This window comes from Podarcis filfolensis, assembly GCF_964270895.1.
Source record: "Podarcis filfolensis genome assembly, chromosome: 4".
Lineage (NCBI taxonomy): Eukaryota > Metazoa > Chordata > Lepidosauria > Squamata > Lacertidae > Podarcis > Podarcis filfolensis.
In genome coordinates this window covers 99,743,892-99,757,460 of record NC_139607.1, presented here as the reverse complement: position 1 = coordinate 99,757,460, position 13,569 = coordinate 99,743,892, and the positions used below count along the sequence as shown (strand labels likewise).

The window sequence follows — 13,569 nt, the reverse complement described above, 5'->3', positions numbered from 1 at the left end:
TTAAGGTCTTTCTTATATAAATAATAAAGGTTCATGGATGTGCCAGGCAAACACGTACATAAATGTATGGGCCACATGTCTGAGGCAGCACAGGAGGGCAGCCCTGGAGCCATTTTGGCTCCCAAACTGACCAAATGTTTTCTCTGCAAGGTCAAAGGAAAATGGAAAAGCCTCCCCATTGTCTTTTCCTTCACAAATCCTGTCTTAAGGGTATGTCTGTGTATGAATAGGGTGGGCCTGTGACCTGGCTCAGGAACTAAGTACTTGTCATTACAAAAGACTGGCCAGGCTCCCCAGGTAATCCAATCAAGTAAGCATTAACAGGTAACCTGCCAGACAGGAGATAAACAACGCACTCAGATTTCTGCTGTAGACCGCCCTTTCTGTGATGTAGGTATGATGTGTCTGGGGGTGGTCTTGGACTCCAGGGCGGGCAATTTAAAATGTCTATATAAGGGCAGGCACACCTGTGTTCTGGGTCCTCCTCCTTTCCTGCGTGTGAAGGGGGCACCCTGTTGCAACAGATCCATAAAGATCAGGCTTACTAGCTGCTTTGCTTCTCAGTATTCTCTGGTTGGCCTCTGTTATTTCCTCCGACCAATGGAGAACCTGCAAAGGACTCTATAAGGGCTCTTGTGTCCCCCATAAGGGAATAAGGGCAGATTTTCGTTTATTACACAATACATACATACCCCAACCCATCTGGCTGGGTTGGCCCAGCCACTCTGGGCTTTGCCATTTAAGCACCTAGTCTGAAACCAGAACACCGTCAAAGAAAAAAAGGAGGGGAAGGCCCACCTGAATTCTTTCGCTCACTCTCCTTTTATTTCCATACCTTTGGATTTAAGTCCAAATATTGCTGTTCAAGGAAGTGGTTGCTTGAAGTGCTTCAGGTGAATGACCGTGAAAACACTGCAAAGAGCAATGGAGGACTCAAGCACCACTCTCCCTTCCCATACACCTTTTGCTCAGATCAACAAGCAAAGATAAGGCGACTGAGAAAGCCTTCTCCTAGGACAGAACGCCTGGCTTGGCTCCCACTCTGTCCACACCTTCTCAAGAGGAGGCGATTATCCCAAGCAATAGCGAAACGTCAAAGCATCCCCAGGTCTAGCCCATCATAATCCCAGTGAGCAGAATAGGAGACTCGAACGCTGATCTCGCCAGAGTGGTGCATGCTCTGGTTATCTCCCGCTTGGACTACTGCCATGCGCTCTACGTGGGGCTACCTTGGAAGGTGACCCGGAAACTACAACTAATCTGGAATGGGGCAGCTAGACTGGGGGCTGGGAGCGGCCGCCAAGACCACATAACACCGGTCTTGAAAGACCTACACTGGCTCCCATACGTTTCCGAGCACAATTCAAAGTGTTGGTGCTGACCTTGAAAGCCCTAAACGGCCTCGGTCCAGTATACCTGAAGGAGCGTCTCCACCCCCATCGTTCTGCCCGGACACTGAGGTCCAGCTCCGAGGGCCTTCTGGCGGTTCCCTCACTGCGAGAAGTGAGGTTACAGGGAACCAGGCAGAGGGCCTTCTCGGCAGTGGCACCCGCCCTGCGGAACGCCCTCCCATCAGATGTCAAAGAGAAAAACAACTACCTGACATTTAGAAGACATCTGAAGGCAGCCCTGTTTAGGGAAGTTTTTAATGTGTGACATTTTAATGTACAATGGATGCTTGGGTTGCGAACGTGATCCGTGCGGGATGCACGTTTACAACTCTCAGATTTCGCAACCCACAGCGGTGCGTCTGCACACGCGCGAGTTGTGATTCGGCAGTTCTGCACATGCGCAAAGCGCGATTTAGTGCTTCTGCGCATGCGCAATCCCCGAAACCTGGAAGTAACCCCTTACGGTACTTCTAGGTTTCGGTGGGTCCATAACCCAAAAAAAAACGCAACCTGGCGTATCTGTAACCTGAGGTATGACTGTATTTTTAATCTTTGTTGGAAGCCGCCCAGAGTGGCTGGGGAAACCCAACCAGATGGGCGGGATATAAATAATACATTATGATGATGATGATCATAGGAACGGCAAGTCATCTCTTGTTGCGTCCCCATGCCAGGCTCTCCAGCCCTCTCTGAGAACAACGACTCTGCAGTTTTGCAAGGCCCACACACAGCAAATTTCAGACAACTAGGAATTTCTTCTTTCTTGGAGATTTTACTGCCAGGATTCAAGACAGGGATGTGTGAAAACATTGAAGCCTGCAAGCTTTGAAGTGACAATGTAAGGATTCCATGAGTGGAAAGGCAGTTTACAGCATTAGCAAGGTCTCCTTCCCACCCCTCCATGGTCCTGATCCACAGACCCAACGAAGAGCTTGTGCGAGTGGTTTGGTGTTTCTGTTTACTGAATGCTCACCTGCAATCTGGGGAATGCCCTGATGGGGAAAAATGGGACCTTTGTGTGGTTCAAAGCGCTTCGTCACGTTAGCACCAGATGCACAAACAGTGTGCGGATGATCTGCAGGACCTGCCAATCAGACAGAGCACAGCAAAGTCACCTTCAAGCCGGGCGGATTTGATTTAAATCAAATTGATTTAAATCACGATTTAAATCACTAGTCAGTAAGACTTGATTTAAATCGTTTTTTCACAGAAAGGCTCATTCTTGCTGGTATCAACTTAATATTTACAACCAGATGAAGGTTTCATTTTTGGAATAATAAATTTTCAGAGTACAGTAGTGTTTACAGTTATAACAAAAATTGCTGATTTGGTTATACTTTTATAAATACATAGACTGATAATTATGAACTTATTGTGAGGTTTAATAAGTTAACTGTTTATATTTGGACAACTTTTCTGCTGTACTTTATTGGAAGGAGAAAAATAATCATTCCCTTAATAACAACTTAAACAATTTATTTAACTAAAACAATAACATTATAGCATATGTATCCCTGTTTGTTAAATGATGTGGTTAAACTTTTTTAAAAAAACAAACAAACTTATACTGAGTTTTAGCACACATGAAAAATTTAAAACAAATCCTTATGTCCTGATGAATAGCCTTTGGACTATAGAGGTAAAGGTAAAGGGACCCTTGACCATTAGGTCCAGTTGTGGACAACTCTGGGGTTGCGGCGCTCATCTCGCTTTATTGGCCGATGGAGCCGGCGTACAGCTTCCGGGTCATGTGGCCAACATGACTAAGCGACTTCTGGCGAACCAGAGCAGCGCACGGAAACGCCGTTTACCTTCCCGCCGGAGTGGTACCTATTTATCTACTTGCACTTTGACGTGCTTTGGAACTGCTAGGTTGGCAGGAGCTGGGACCGAGCAACGGGAGCTCACCCCGTCGCGGGGATTCGAACCGCCGACCTTCTGATCGGCAAGCCCTAGGCTCTGTAACTTAAATACGTAGAAAACTATCTTTAGAAAGATTTTGTTCTCTAAAAGCATTTTATTTTAAAAATCCAATTTAGATTTTAAAAAATCCAATTTAAATTGTAAAAAAATCCAATTTTTTTATTATTATTTTTTTTAAAAACATTGATTTTTATCCACCCTGCCTTCAAGTCTTGCCCGTCAGCAGCTTCTATCTGTGTTGGACTCTTAATCTCAGGGTTGTAGTTTGAGTCCCACATAGGGTGACAGATTCCTTCATTGCAGGGGTTGGACTAAAATAGATGACCCTCTTCCAACTCTATGTCTTGATTCTGTGATCATCTCATCCAAACAGATCACATGAAGAAGAAACAGCGCTGTTTTGAATTCAAGGTCACAACCACACCATGTCAGGCTTCTCCACCCTAACCTTTCCTCTGCTTTTTCCAGCCAAAAATTCATGCTTTAAAGTTCCAGGTCTGAGTTCCATAGCTTTCCCTGCGAAAAGCTGCTCTTTAAAGGTGAATCGGAGCAAAGAGCAATCTTTGGAAGACCTGAACTGACATTTGCTCGGGTTTTGTGCTAAAGAGCAGGGTCTTGCAAGGGAAGCTCCAGGGCAAAAAAAAAACACAAAAACTGCTCAGACACAGAGTTTTAAAGAATGGATCTGTGCCTGGAAATAACAGGGAAAAGGTAAGTTTGGATGAGCTCCCTATTCAGATTTCTGCTCCCCATGACCGGAAAGTGTATCATATGAACAGCAATGTCTGGCACATGGGATCTTCTATTCTATTTCCACACCAGGCCTGGCCACCAGTCGGACTCTCGGATCAACCCGCTCCCGTCTACTCTATACAGTACAAAGAGGAACCGTATGCCGCCCAGCAAATTCTTTACACCGACAGTATTCAAAGCATGCACAAGTGCAAGCTTTGGAGTGTGCAAGCTTTTGGAGTGACACAGAACCCTTTTTCAGGCTTGGATGTGTATGCTATCTTTCTATCTATCATCTATCCATCTATCTATATATACCATATTTTTCGCTCCATAGGGCACACCGGACCATAGGGCGCACCTAGTTTTTAGGGGGGGAAATAAAGAAAAAAAAATATCCCCCCCCCAGCCCAGCCCCAAAGAGCAAAGAAGCCCAGACAGACCTCTTTAGCCATGCGCAACCTCTCCAGCCGGGAGAAGCTGCGCGCGGCTTTGTTTTTAGCCGCGGGGCTGGGGCGGGGGAAGCCCGAGCTTCCACGACCCCAGCCCCCAGAACAGGCTGCTATCCGCAAGCCTTCGGAGCCCGGCGGGAACTCCCGCCGGGCTCAGAAGGCTTGCGGATAGCTGCCTGAAGCCCAGGGAGTGCAGCGGCAGTTGGCGCTGCGCTCCCTGGGCTTCAGGCTTCAGGCTGCTATCTGCAAGCCTTCGGAGCGCTCCAAAGGCTTGCAGATAGCTGCCTGAAGCCTGGAGAGCGAGAGGGGTCAGTGCGCACCGACCCCTCTCACTCCCCAGGCTTCAGCGAAAGCCTGCATTCGCTCCATATGACGCACACACATTTCCCCTTCATTTTTGGAGGGGGAAAAGCGCGTCCTATAGAGCGAAAAATACGGTATATAAAATCTGCCTTTGAAGCAGGCACAGTGTTAAACTTACAACTGCGTTCTTGTCTACAGGTTGGGGTTTGTGTTTTTTTTAGTTTGAAGACAAAAAAAAGGAGGAAACGTTTTCAAGGTTTTGCCACTCTTAACCAGGGTGTGCCCTAGGGCAGGGGTGGCTAACCTGTTCTGGATTCCTCGCCTTCTCTATCCCTTCCCCATGCGTACTTTTTAATTTCCCCAACATCCTCTTTTAACACAATACACAGGGGGGGGGGGGACTGACTTGCTGTTCCCCTGGCAAACCATCATTTGGCTGGCCAGACCATGACATAAATTGCGGGGAGTGACGAGTGTTGTCCCAGACCGGGAATCTCCACTGGTCATGTCTCCTAATCACCTGGCATCGGTTGTTTCCCCCAACAGGGACCCATGAGCTGAGATTCCTGAATTGCAGGGGGTTGGACTAGATGACCACTGGGGTCCCTCCTAGTTCTCCAATTCTATTGTCGTGGTGAGTGGGCTTCCGCGTTCCTATGACCCTTGTGAGTGAAGCCATCGGGAGTCTCGGACTCCCAGCAGGGTCACCCAAGGTGGTAAGGTCAAAGGCACGGATAAGCAACCTAAGGCCCGTGGGCCGGATAAGGCCCAATCGCCTTCTCAATCCGGCCCGCAGATTGTCCGGGAGTCAGCGTGTTTTTGCATGAGTAGAATGTGTCCTTTTCTTTAGACACAGGCCATAACATACAATTTGAGGATTGGATAAAATTATGGAAAGTAAATTTAAAATTTACAGATTGCATATTATTGAGAGAGAATTATATGAAAATATCCATCCCAAGCTCTGCTCAGCTCTCCTTTTAAAGAGCTGCGCGGAGCGTGTGTGTGGCGCTTGGGGGCTTTTCCCCGGAGAGGGAGAAAGGCAGCCCGTCAGTGGGAGGGTGTTCCACAGGGCAGGCGCCACCACCGAGAAGGCCCTCTGCCTGGTTCTCTGTCACCTCACTTCTCGCAGGGAGAGAATCGCCAGAAGGCCCTCGGAGCTGGACCTCAATGTCCAGGCAGAATGATGGGGGTGGAGACACTCCTTCAGGTATACTGGACTGAGGCCGTTTAGGGCTTTAAAGGTCAGCACCAACACTTTGAATTGTGCTCGGAAACGTACTGCGAGCCAATGTAGATCTTTCAGGACCAGTGTTATATGGTCTCGTATTGCTGCTAAATGACAACACAATTTCCTTATTCAATATACAGTGGACAGTCAGGTTGCGAACATGATCCATGCAGGGTGCACATTCGCAACCCACAGAATCTGCAACCCACAGCGGCATGTCTGCGCATGTGCGGGTTACGATTCAGTGCTTCTGCGCATGTGCAAAGCGCTATTTAGCGGTTCTGCGCATGAGCAACCGCTAAAACCCGGAAGTAACCCGTTCTGGTACTTCCGGGTTTCGGCGGTCCGTAACCCAAAAAAACGCAACCTGAAGCATCTGTATCCCGAGGTATGACTGTATTCCCGTCGTTTGCTTGCTTGCTTGTCCGAGTGATATTTGCAAAACCGACAAATAATTCTCTAGTGATTGCATTGCACCACGAGGCCTTTTGAAAAGCCCTTTAGCAAAATTTCACACTCCTGCAACTAAATCCTCTTGTCTGGAAGGCTAAATCCGAACGGCCAAGCCCTCTAGGGCAAGAGGTGAGGTGCAAGCTAAGAAAGGGCAGCACCCTCTCCTGCCACACTCTCCCAGAGGCGCTGGAGTTGCAAAACAGTTGCCGGATGTGGGGGCGGAAGGAGTTTCCTGCAGCTAAAAAAAGGAACGCGAAAAGAAACGGCTGCCCATCACAGTCACAATTCGGTGACTCACAACTTGCTCCCTCTCCCTCGGCCGTTGCCACAAGCACCTGCCTGCCCGTGCGGGACTTTGACAGGAGCTAGCAGCCAGGAAAGGCTGGGCTGGATGAATCCCTAGCCGGAATTAAGATTGCTGGAAGAAATATCAACAACCTCAGATATGCGGATGACACAACCTTGATGGCAGAAAGTGAGGAGGAATTAAAGAACCTTTTAATGAGGGTGAAAGAGGAGAGCGCAAAATATGGTCTGAAGCTCAACATCAAAAAAAAGAAGATCATGGCCACTGGTCCCATCACCTCCTGGCAAATAGAAGGGGAAGAAATGGAGGCAGTGGGAGATTTTACTTTCTTGGGCTCCATGATCACTGCAGATGGTGACAGCAGCCACGAAATTAAAAGACGCCTGCTTCTTGGGAGAAAAGCAATGACAAACCTAGACAGCATCTTAAAAAGCAGAGACATCACCTTGCCAACAAAGGTCCGTATAGTTAAAGCTGGAAGGACAGATCGTGAAGCTGAGACTCCAATACTTTGGCCACCACATGAGAAGAGAAGACTCCCTGGAAAAGACCCTGATGTTGGGAAAGATTGAGGGCACAAGAAGAAGGGGACGACAGAGGACAAAGATGGTGGGACAGTGTTCTCGAAGCTACCAGCATGAGTTTGACCAAACTGCGGGAGGCAGTGGAAGACAGGAGTGCCTGGCGTGCTCTGGTCCAGGGGGTCACGAAGAGGCAGACACGACTAAACGACTAAACAACAACAACAACAACAGCCAGGATGCAACCGGTCCCGACGACGTCACAAAGCGCTTTTCAAAGGAGGAAGGCATTGCCCAGCCTCTTCAAAAATGACCTTTGCGACCGAAACCAGCAAACCTCAAGTGATGCAGAAAGGGAGCTAAGGGCAAAGGTCCGGTCTCTGTGTGCTCCTTCGCCAACCTGTTGCCCCCTCCAACGTATTATACGCCACAAACTCCCATGGGTCCCAGCTAGCACACCGTCTAGCGCCGGATTTACGTATAAGCTAAACATGCTATAGCTCAGGGCCCCACTCTCTTGGGGCCCCCCAAAAAAATTAAAGGGGAAAAACCTGGATGTGCATTTCCAAAATATAAGATAAAAAACAAATAAAATAAAACCTACATACAGCAACAGTGTTTTGTGTTGTGTAGGCTCCTAGGATGTAAGTCATGGGCCCCGCCTGCTAGCCTGCTCCCCAAAATATCACTGGTTTGCTCATTTCTGTATATAGGGTGCCTACATTCTGCATGGACTGGTTGCATAGAGACTGGTTTTTAGAGACTAGATTATGAGTGTCTGTAAATTGTGTTTCTAAAGGAACTTTTGTTATTGCCAAATGCCAATGTGTTTGCATTATTAAGTTTGTTATGAATCAAAAATCATTTTAAGTTAGAGCTTAATAATTATTTCACTATTAATATACTTCTTCTTAATTGTATTTCACTATTAATATACTTCTTAATTGTAGTTCAGTTCAACAATTACGTTGATAAAATACATATTGTGCTATGTGCAAATGGCTTTAGATACCTATTAGGTCTATAAATTACCATATAGCATGTATTCAACACAAAAAACAGCAACAGTTTGTTGTTGAGAAAGGACAGCTATATAAAGGGCCCCATGACCTTCAGCAGCTTAGGGCCTCATCAAACCTCAATCCGGCCCTGACACTGTCCAAAACATACTCAGCTGGTTAGATTCCTGCACTGCAGGGGGAGGTCTAGATAACCCTTGGGTGTCCCTTCTAACTCTACAATTCTAGAATTCTACTGCTTTATAGTATTGGGACTGTGGGTTATTGAACAGAGACGTCCATTTGGACTGCTCATCACTTTGCTGAACTAATACACAGCATTTGGGCACCGCGGCGCATGATTAACCTACGGAACTCCCTTCCACAGTGATGGCCGCAATAGATGGCTTTAGAAGAGGACTCGACAAATGCATGCAGGAGAGGGCTCTTGAGGGCTACTAGACTCGGTGGCCAATGGCCCATCCAGCCTGGCGGCCTGGTCTTATTGTGCGAAACCTGCAAGCAGGATCCGAGCACAAGGGCAATTGTCTCCCCTCCTGTTCAGAAGCATCATTGCCTCTGGCCATGGCTAGTGGCCATGAATCGCGCTCTCTCTCTTCCAGGAAGCTGCCATTTGGGTTTCTGCCCATCCCTGCCCCTTGTGGGAGGGAGTTCCACAGTTTAACGACAAGCTACACAAAGAAGGGCTTTTTTACCTGTCCTGAATCTCCCAGCACCAAGAATATCAGAAACTAGGAAGAGCCGGCTGGATCAAGCCAATGGCATCCTGCTCTCGCTGGGGCTGACCTGATGCCGTGGGAAACCAGTGAACAGGATTCGAACACAGGAACCCTCTCCCTTCCTGCGGTTTCCAGAAAGTAAGGGCTGCAGTTTGCCCCAGTCTAGTAAAACTGGAAAAGGGAAGGAGATCACGCTGCCCAGAAAAGTCGCAAGGCTGACTTTTCTCTCTGGGTTGTTGGTAAACAAGAAACGGGTAAAAATAGCCCAACTCAGCTAATTTAAGCTTCCTGAAAACGTTCACATACCAACGGCCCATCATGCTGCTTTGCGGCTAGAGATTCTTTCCCAACGCTAAACCGCTCTAGGAGAAATCCAGCAGCCTTTCCAGAGCAGAACACTTCACTTTGAAAAACACACACACACTCCAAACCCCCGTCCTCTCCCAGGAAACGCCTTCTCCCAGAAGTTACTAGCGGAAGCAGAATAGCTGAGTCAACCAAGAGGAACTGCTCCAGCTCCAACTGGGCCCTCGTTCAGTCTCCGCTTGAGCCGTGGTTCCTGCATTGCAGGGGGCTGGACTAGATGGTCCCTGAGGTTCCCTTTCCAGCTCTACATCTCTATGATGCTACATGGAAAACTCAAACAAGGACACGGCGCTGTTGGAGGCAGAAAACGACCTAGCATCTTTTCGACACTCCTGTAGCTGTTAAACCCTCATTAGCCGCAGCTAAATTTAGTTCCAAGGTAAGTTTATTCTATAAAAAAAGGAAAGCTTCGTTAAAAAGGTATTAAGCGCAGAGGCTCAAGGGTACATTAAGGTACAGAACCAACTGCAGGTGTTTGGCTCCTGCTCAGCTTGAAGGACAGTAGAAATTTAAAACTAATTAGTACATTAAATCAGGCTTCCAAGTTTGTCCAACATTATTAAATTTGTATACTGCCCTCCATCAAAAGAGCAGGACCTGAAATTGCCTCAGGTCCCTTCAAAAATCTAACAGAAATGCTTCAACTTGCTACTGAATCAAAGAACTGCACTCTCCATTTTTGCAGCAGCATCACATCTGTGGCTTTTAGGCGCTGAGTAATAAACCGATAGCATCTTAAAAAGCAGAGACATCACCTTGCCAACAAAGGTCCGTATAGTTAAAGCTCTGGTTTTCCCAGTAGTGATGTATGGAAGTGAGAGCTGGACCATCAAGAAGGCTGATCGCCGAAGAATGGATGCTTTTGAATTATGGTGCTGGAGGAGACTCTTGAGAGTCCCATGGACTGCAAGAAGATCAAACCGATCCATTCTGAAGGAAATCAGCCCTGAGTGCTCACTGGAAGGACAGATCGTGAAGCTGAGGCTCCAAGACTTTGGCCACCTCATGAGAAGAGAAGACTCCCTGGAAAAGACCCTGATGTTGGGAAAGATGGAGGGCACAAGGAGAAGGGGACGACAGAGGACGAGATGGTGGGACAGTGTTCTTGAAGCTACCAGCTTGAGTTTGACCAGACTGTGGGAGGCAGTGGAGGACAGAAGTGCCTGGCGTGCTCTGGTCCAGGGGGTCACGAAGAGGCGGACAAGACTAAACGACTAAACAACAAATAAACCGATATCAGTTAAAACTGTAAAATCAGAATGCATTTAAAATGCCTGTTGGATTTATTTATTTCTGAGTTTTCAGTAGACACCTCAGTGAGAGGGCAAGGATATAAGGGATCAGGCAGTCCCTGAGAGATCCTGGACCCAATTTGTTAAGGGCCTTGTAAAATAATAGAAGAAATAATAATAGAAGAAATTTGAAACTGGCCCAAGAGCATACAGGCAGCTGATGTGCTGGCAAGCTAGTTTTCTGCTGCTCCAGAGGGGAGGACCTGAACCAATGGGTTCATAGAATCATAAGAGTTGGAAGGGACCTCAGGGGTCATCTAGTCCAACCCCCTGCACTGCAGGAATCACAACTCAAGCATCCATGGCAGATGATGCTTTTCCCATTCTTTTTGAAATGTTTCATTGCCCTGTTGTCAAATTTCCCCCATTAATTTGGCTATTTCCGCATATTCCATGACCTTGTACTTCCACTCTTCTACTGGTGGCAATTCCACACCTGAGCCAGCAGTAACCTCGCCGCTGTTGTTGCGTATAGGAACAATTTCTGATCCTTCTTATCAATATCTGCTCCCACCCATATTTTCAAATTTCAGTTTGTTCGTTGATCACAGACCACCGTCTTCCAATTTGCAGATCACGCCAGAGAGTCCCAGGACGATGTCGGCGGAACGGATGGCTCACCGTCACGGGGTCTCTACTCGCCGCAGTCCTGGCAAGGGCTGTGTCGTTCTTGCATCACCCTGGGCTCCTTCTTCCTCTGCTTCTCACACTCCTCGTACGTCACCCAAGGACCCGGGACAGTCCGGGCAACACACACAGGGTGAGTCACAGCCACAAGCCCATCTCCGCGTGTGCAAAATCTGCATCTTTTACTGCTCAGAAGCACTCAAGTTGCAGAAACGGTCGTGATAAGATTGTGAAAGCATCTACATTCTCAAAGGGAGCTTCTGGTCCTTTTAACGCAGTGACGGAAAGCAAACATAACCCCAGGCACCCCGTGGTTTTTGTGCAATTACAGTTCACAGCACAAACTTTATACGCACAAACAATCCTTATGTCCCCGCTCAGAAGCAGGAGCCATTCAGCTCAATGAGACTTACTCCCGGGTAAACTTGCGATAAGACTGCAGTCATTGTGACCTAAATAAGTATTCCAAGGGTACGCTAACGACTACGAGCTTGCGCCTGAGTTTTCTTATTTCCTTCTCCCTGACAATCCATTTTCCTTTTGTGTTGTGTGTTTTTTAGATTGCATTTCCCTCTGGTCTCCCAAAGACCAACTGCATTACAGGGCCCCACAAAAGCTGCAGAGAAGGAAGGAAGGAAGGAAGGAAGGAAGGAAGGAAGGAAGGAAGGAAAGAAGGAAGGAAAGAAGGAAGGAAAGAGAGAGAGAGAGAGTGGGGGAGGGAGGGAGGGAGAGAGACAGAGAGAGAGAGAGAGAGATCCAGCCTTTTCCTCCTCTTCCTCCTCTCCCTGCCTCGACTGCGTCCCTACCCCAGTCACAAATCCCCGCCAAGTCCTTGCAAAATGCATTCCTGCCCAGGATTAAGCAACAGGCATTAACGGCTTTTGTAAGAGACTTAGAAATTCTTGCAGCATCCCTTCTAGAGGAGAAGAAGAAGAAGAAGAAGAAGAAGAAGAAGAAGAAGAAAAAGAAGAAGAAGAACATGCAGAATACAGAAATCCACCCTCATTAAACATGAACATAACAGTGAGCATAACATACAACAATACAGTGGTACCAGGGAATCCTCCACACCTGCCCGCCTCCTGTCCCCCAGAAACAGTACTTCTGTCTTGTCAGGATTCAACCTCAATCTGTTTGCCGCCATCCATCCTCCAACCGCCTCCAGACACTCACACAGGACCGTCACCGCCTTCACTGGTTCTGATTTGAAAGAGAGGTAGACCTGGGTATCATCTGCATACTGAAGAACACCCAGCCCAAACCCCCTGATGATCTCTCCCAGCGGCTGCATGTAGATGTTGAAAAGCATGGAGGAGAGGACAGAACCCTGAGGCACCCCACAAGTGAGAGCCCAGGGGTCTGAACACTCATCCCCCACCACCACTTTCTGAACACGGCCCAGGAGAAAGGAGTGGAACCACTGTATGACAGTGCCCCCAGCTCCCAGCCCCTCAAGACGGTCCAGAAGGATGTTATGGTCGATGGTATCAAACGCCGCTGAGAGATCCAGCAGAACTAGGAAAGAGCTCTCACCTTTGTCCCTAGCCCGCCGGAGATCATCAACCAGTGCGACCAAGGCAGTTTCAGTCCCATGATGAGGCCTGAATCCCGACTGGAAGGGATCCAAATGGTCCGCTTCTTCCAGGCGTGCCTGGAGTTGTTCAGCAACCACTCGCTCAATCACCTTGCCCAAGAATGGAAGATTTGAGACTGGGCGATAGTTGGGCATCGTGGCCGCATCTAAAGATGATTTTTTAAGAAGCGGTTTAATAACCGCCTCTTTCAGCGGGTCTGGGAAGGCTCCCTCACGGAGGGAAGCATTCACCACCCCACAAAGCCCATCGCCCAGCCCTTCCCGGCTAGCTTTTATAAGCCAGGATGGGCAAGGATCAAGGAGACAGGTGGTTGGTTTCACTCGTCCAAGCAGCCTGTCCACATCCTCGGAGGTAACAGATTGGAATTGATCCCACGCAACTTGACTAGACAGGACACTAGCACTCTCCCGCCCCGGCCCTGCTCCCACGGTGGCGTCTACCTCTTCCCGAATCTGAGCGACTTTATCTGCAAAAAACTTTGCAAAATCATTGCAGGAGATCATGTGGCCCGTACTGGGCCCCGATGTAGCAGGTGGTTCCGCTAAATTGCGGACCACCTAAAAAAGTCTCCTGCTGCTGTTTTCTGCAGATGCAATAGAGGCGGTGAAGAAAATCTTCTTCGCCGTCGCTACCGCCAC

The 13,569-nt window shown here is 48.1% G+C and overlaps 1 protein-coding gene and 1 long non-coding RNA gene across 20 annotated transcripts in view; one reads left to right on the top strand and one right to left on the bottom strand.

The window, feature by feature from the left end:
* ARAP1 (ArfGAP with RhoGAP domain, ankyrin repeat and PH domain 1) overlaps positions 1-13,569 on the bottom strand; it is a 135,769-nt gene that overhangs the window by 93,549 nt on the left and 28,651 nt on the right. For 5 of the 19 annotated variants that reach the window (XR_014547102.1, XR_014547103.1, XM_083609544.1 and 2 more), the window contains exon 2: positions 2,365-2,475. The exons of 11 other annotated variants lie outside the window; for them this stretch is intronic. The gene's annotated coding sequence lies outside the window, so the exon portion shown is untranslated. Of the gene's footprint in view, positions 1-2,364; positions 2,476-9,357; positions 9,467-13,569 lie in introns of those variants that run through there. 3 more of the 19 variants (XM_083609542.1, XM_083609555.1, XM_083609538.1) reach the window with 3 other exon arrangements.
* Positions 9,568-12,000, top strand: LOC310760982. The gene is made up of 3 exons (XR_014547149.1): positions 9,568-9,796; positions 11,243-11,469; positions 11,897-12,000. It is a non-coding gene; the product is annotated as an uncharacterized lncRNA (long non-coding RNA).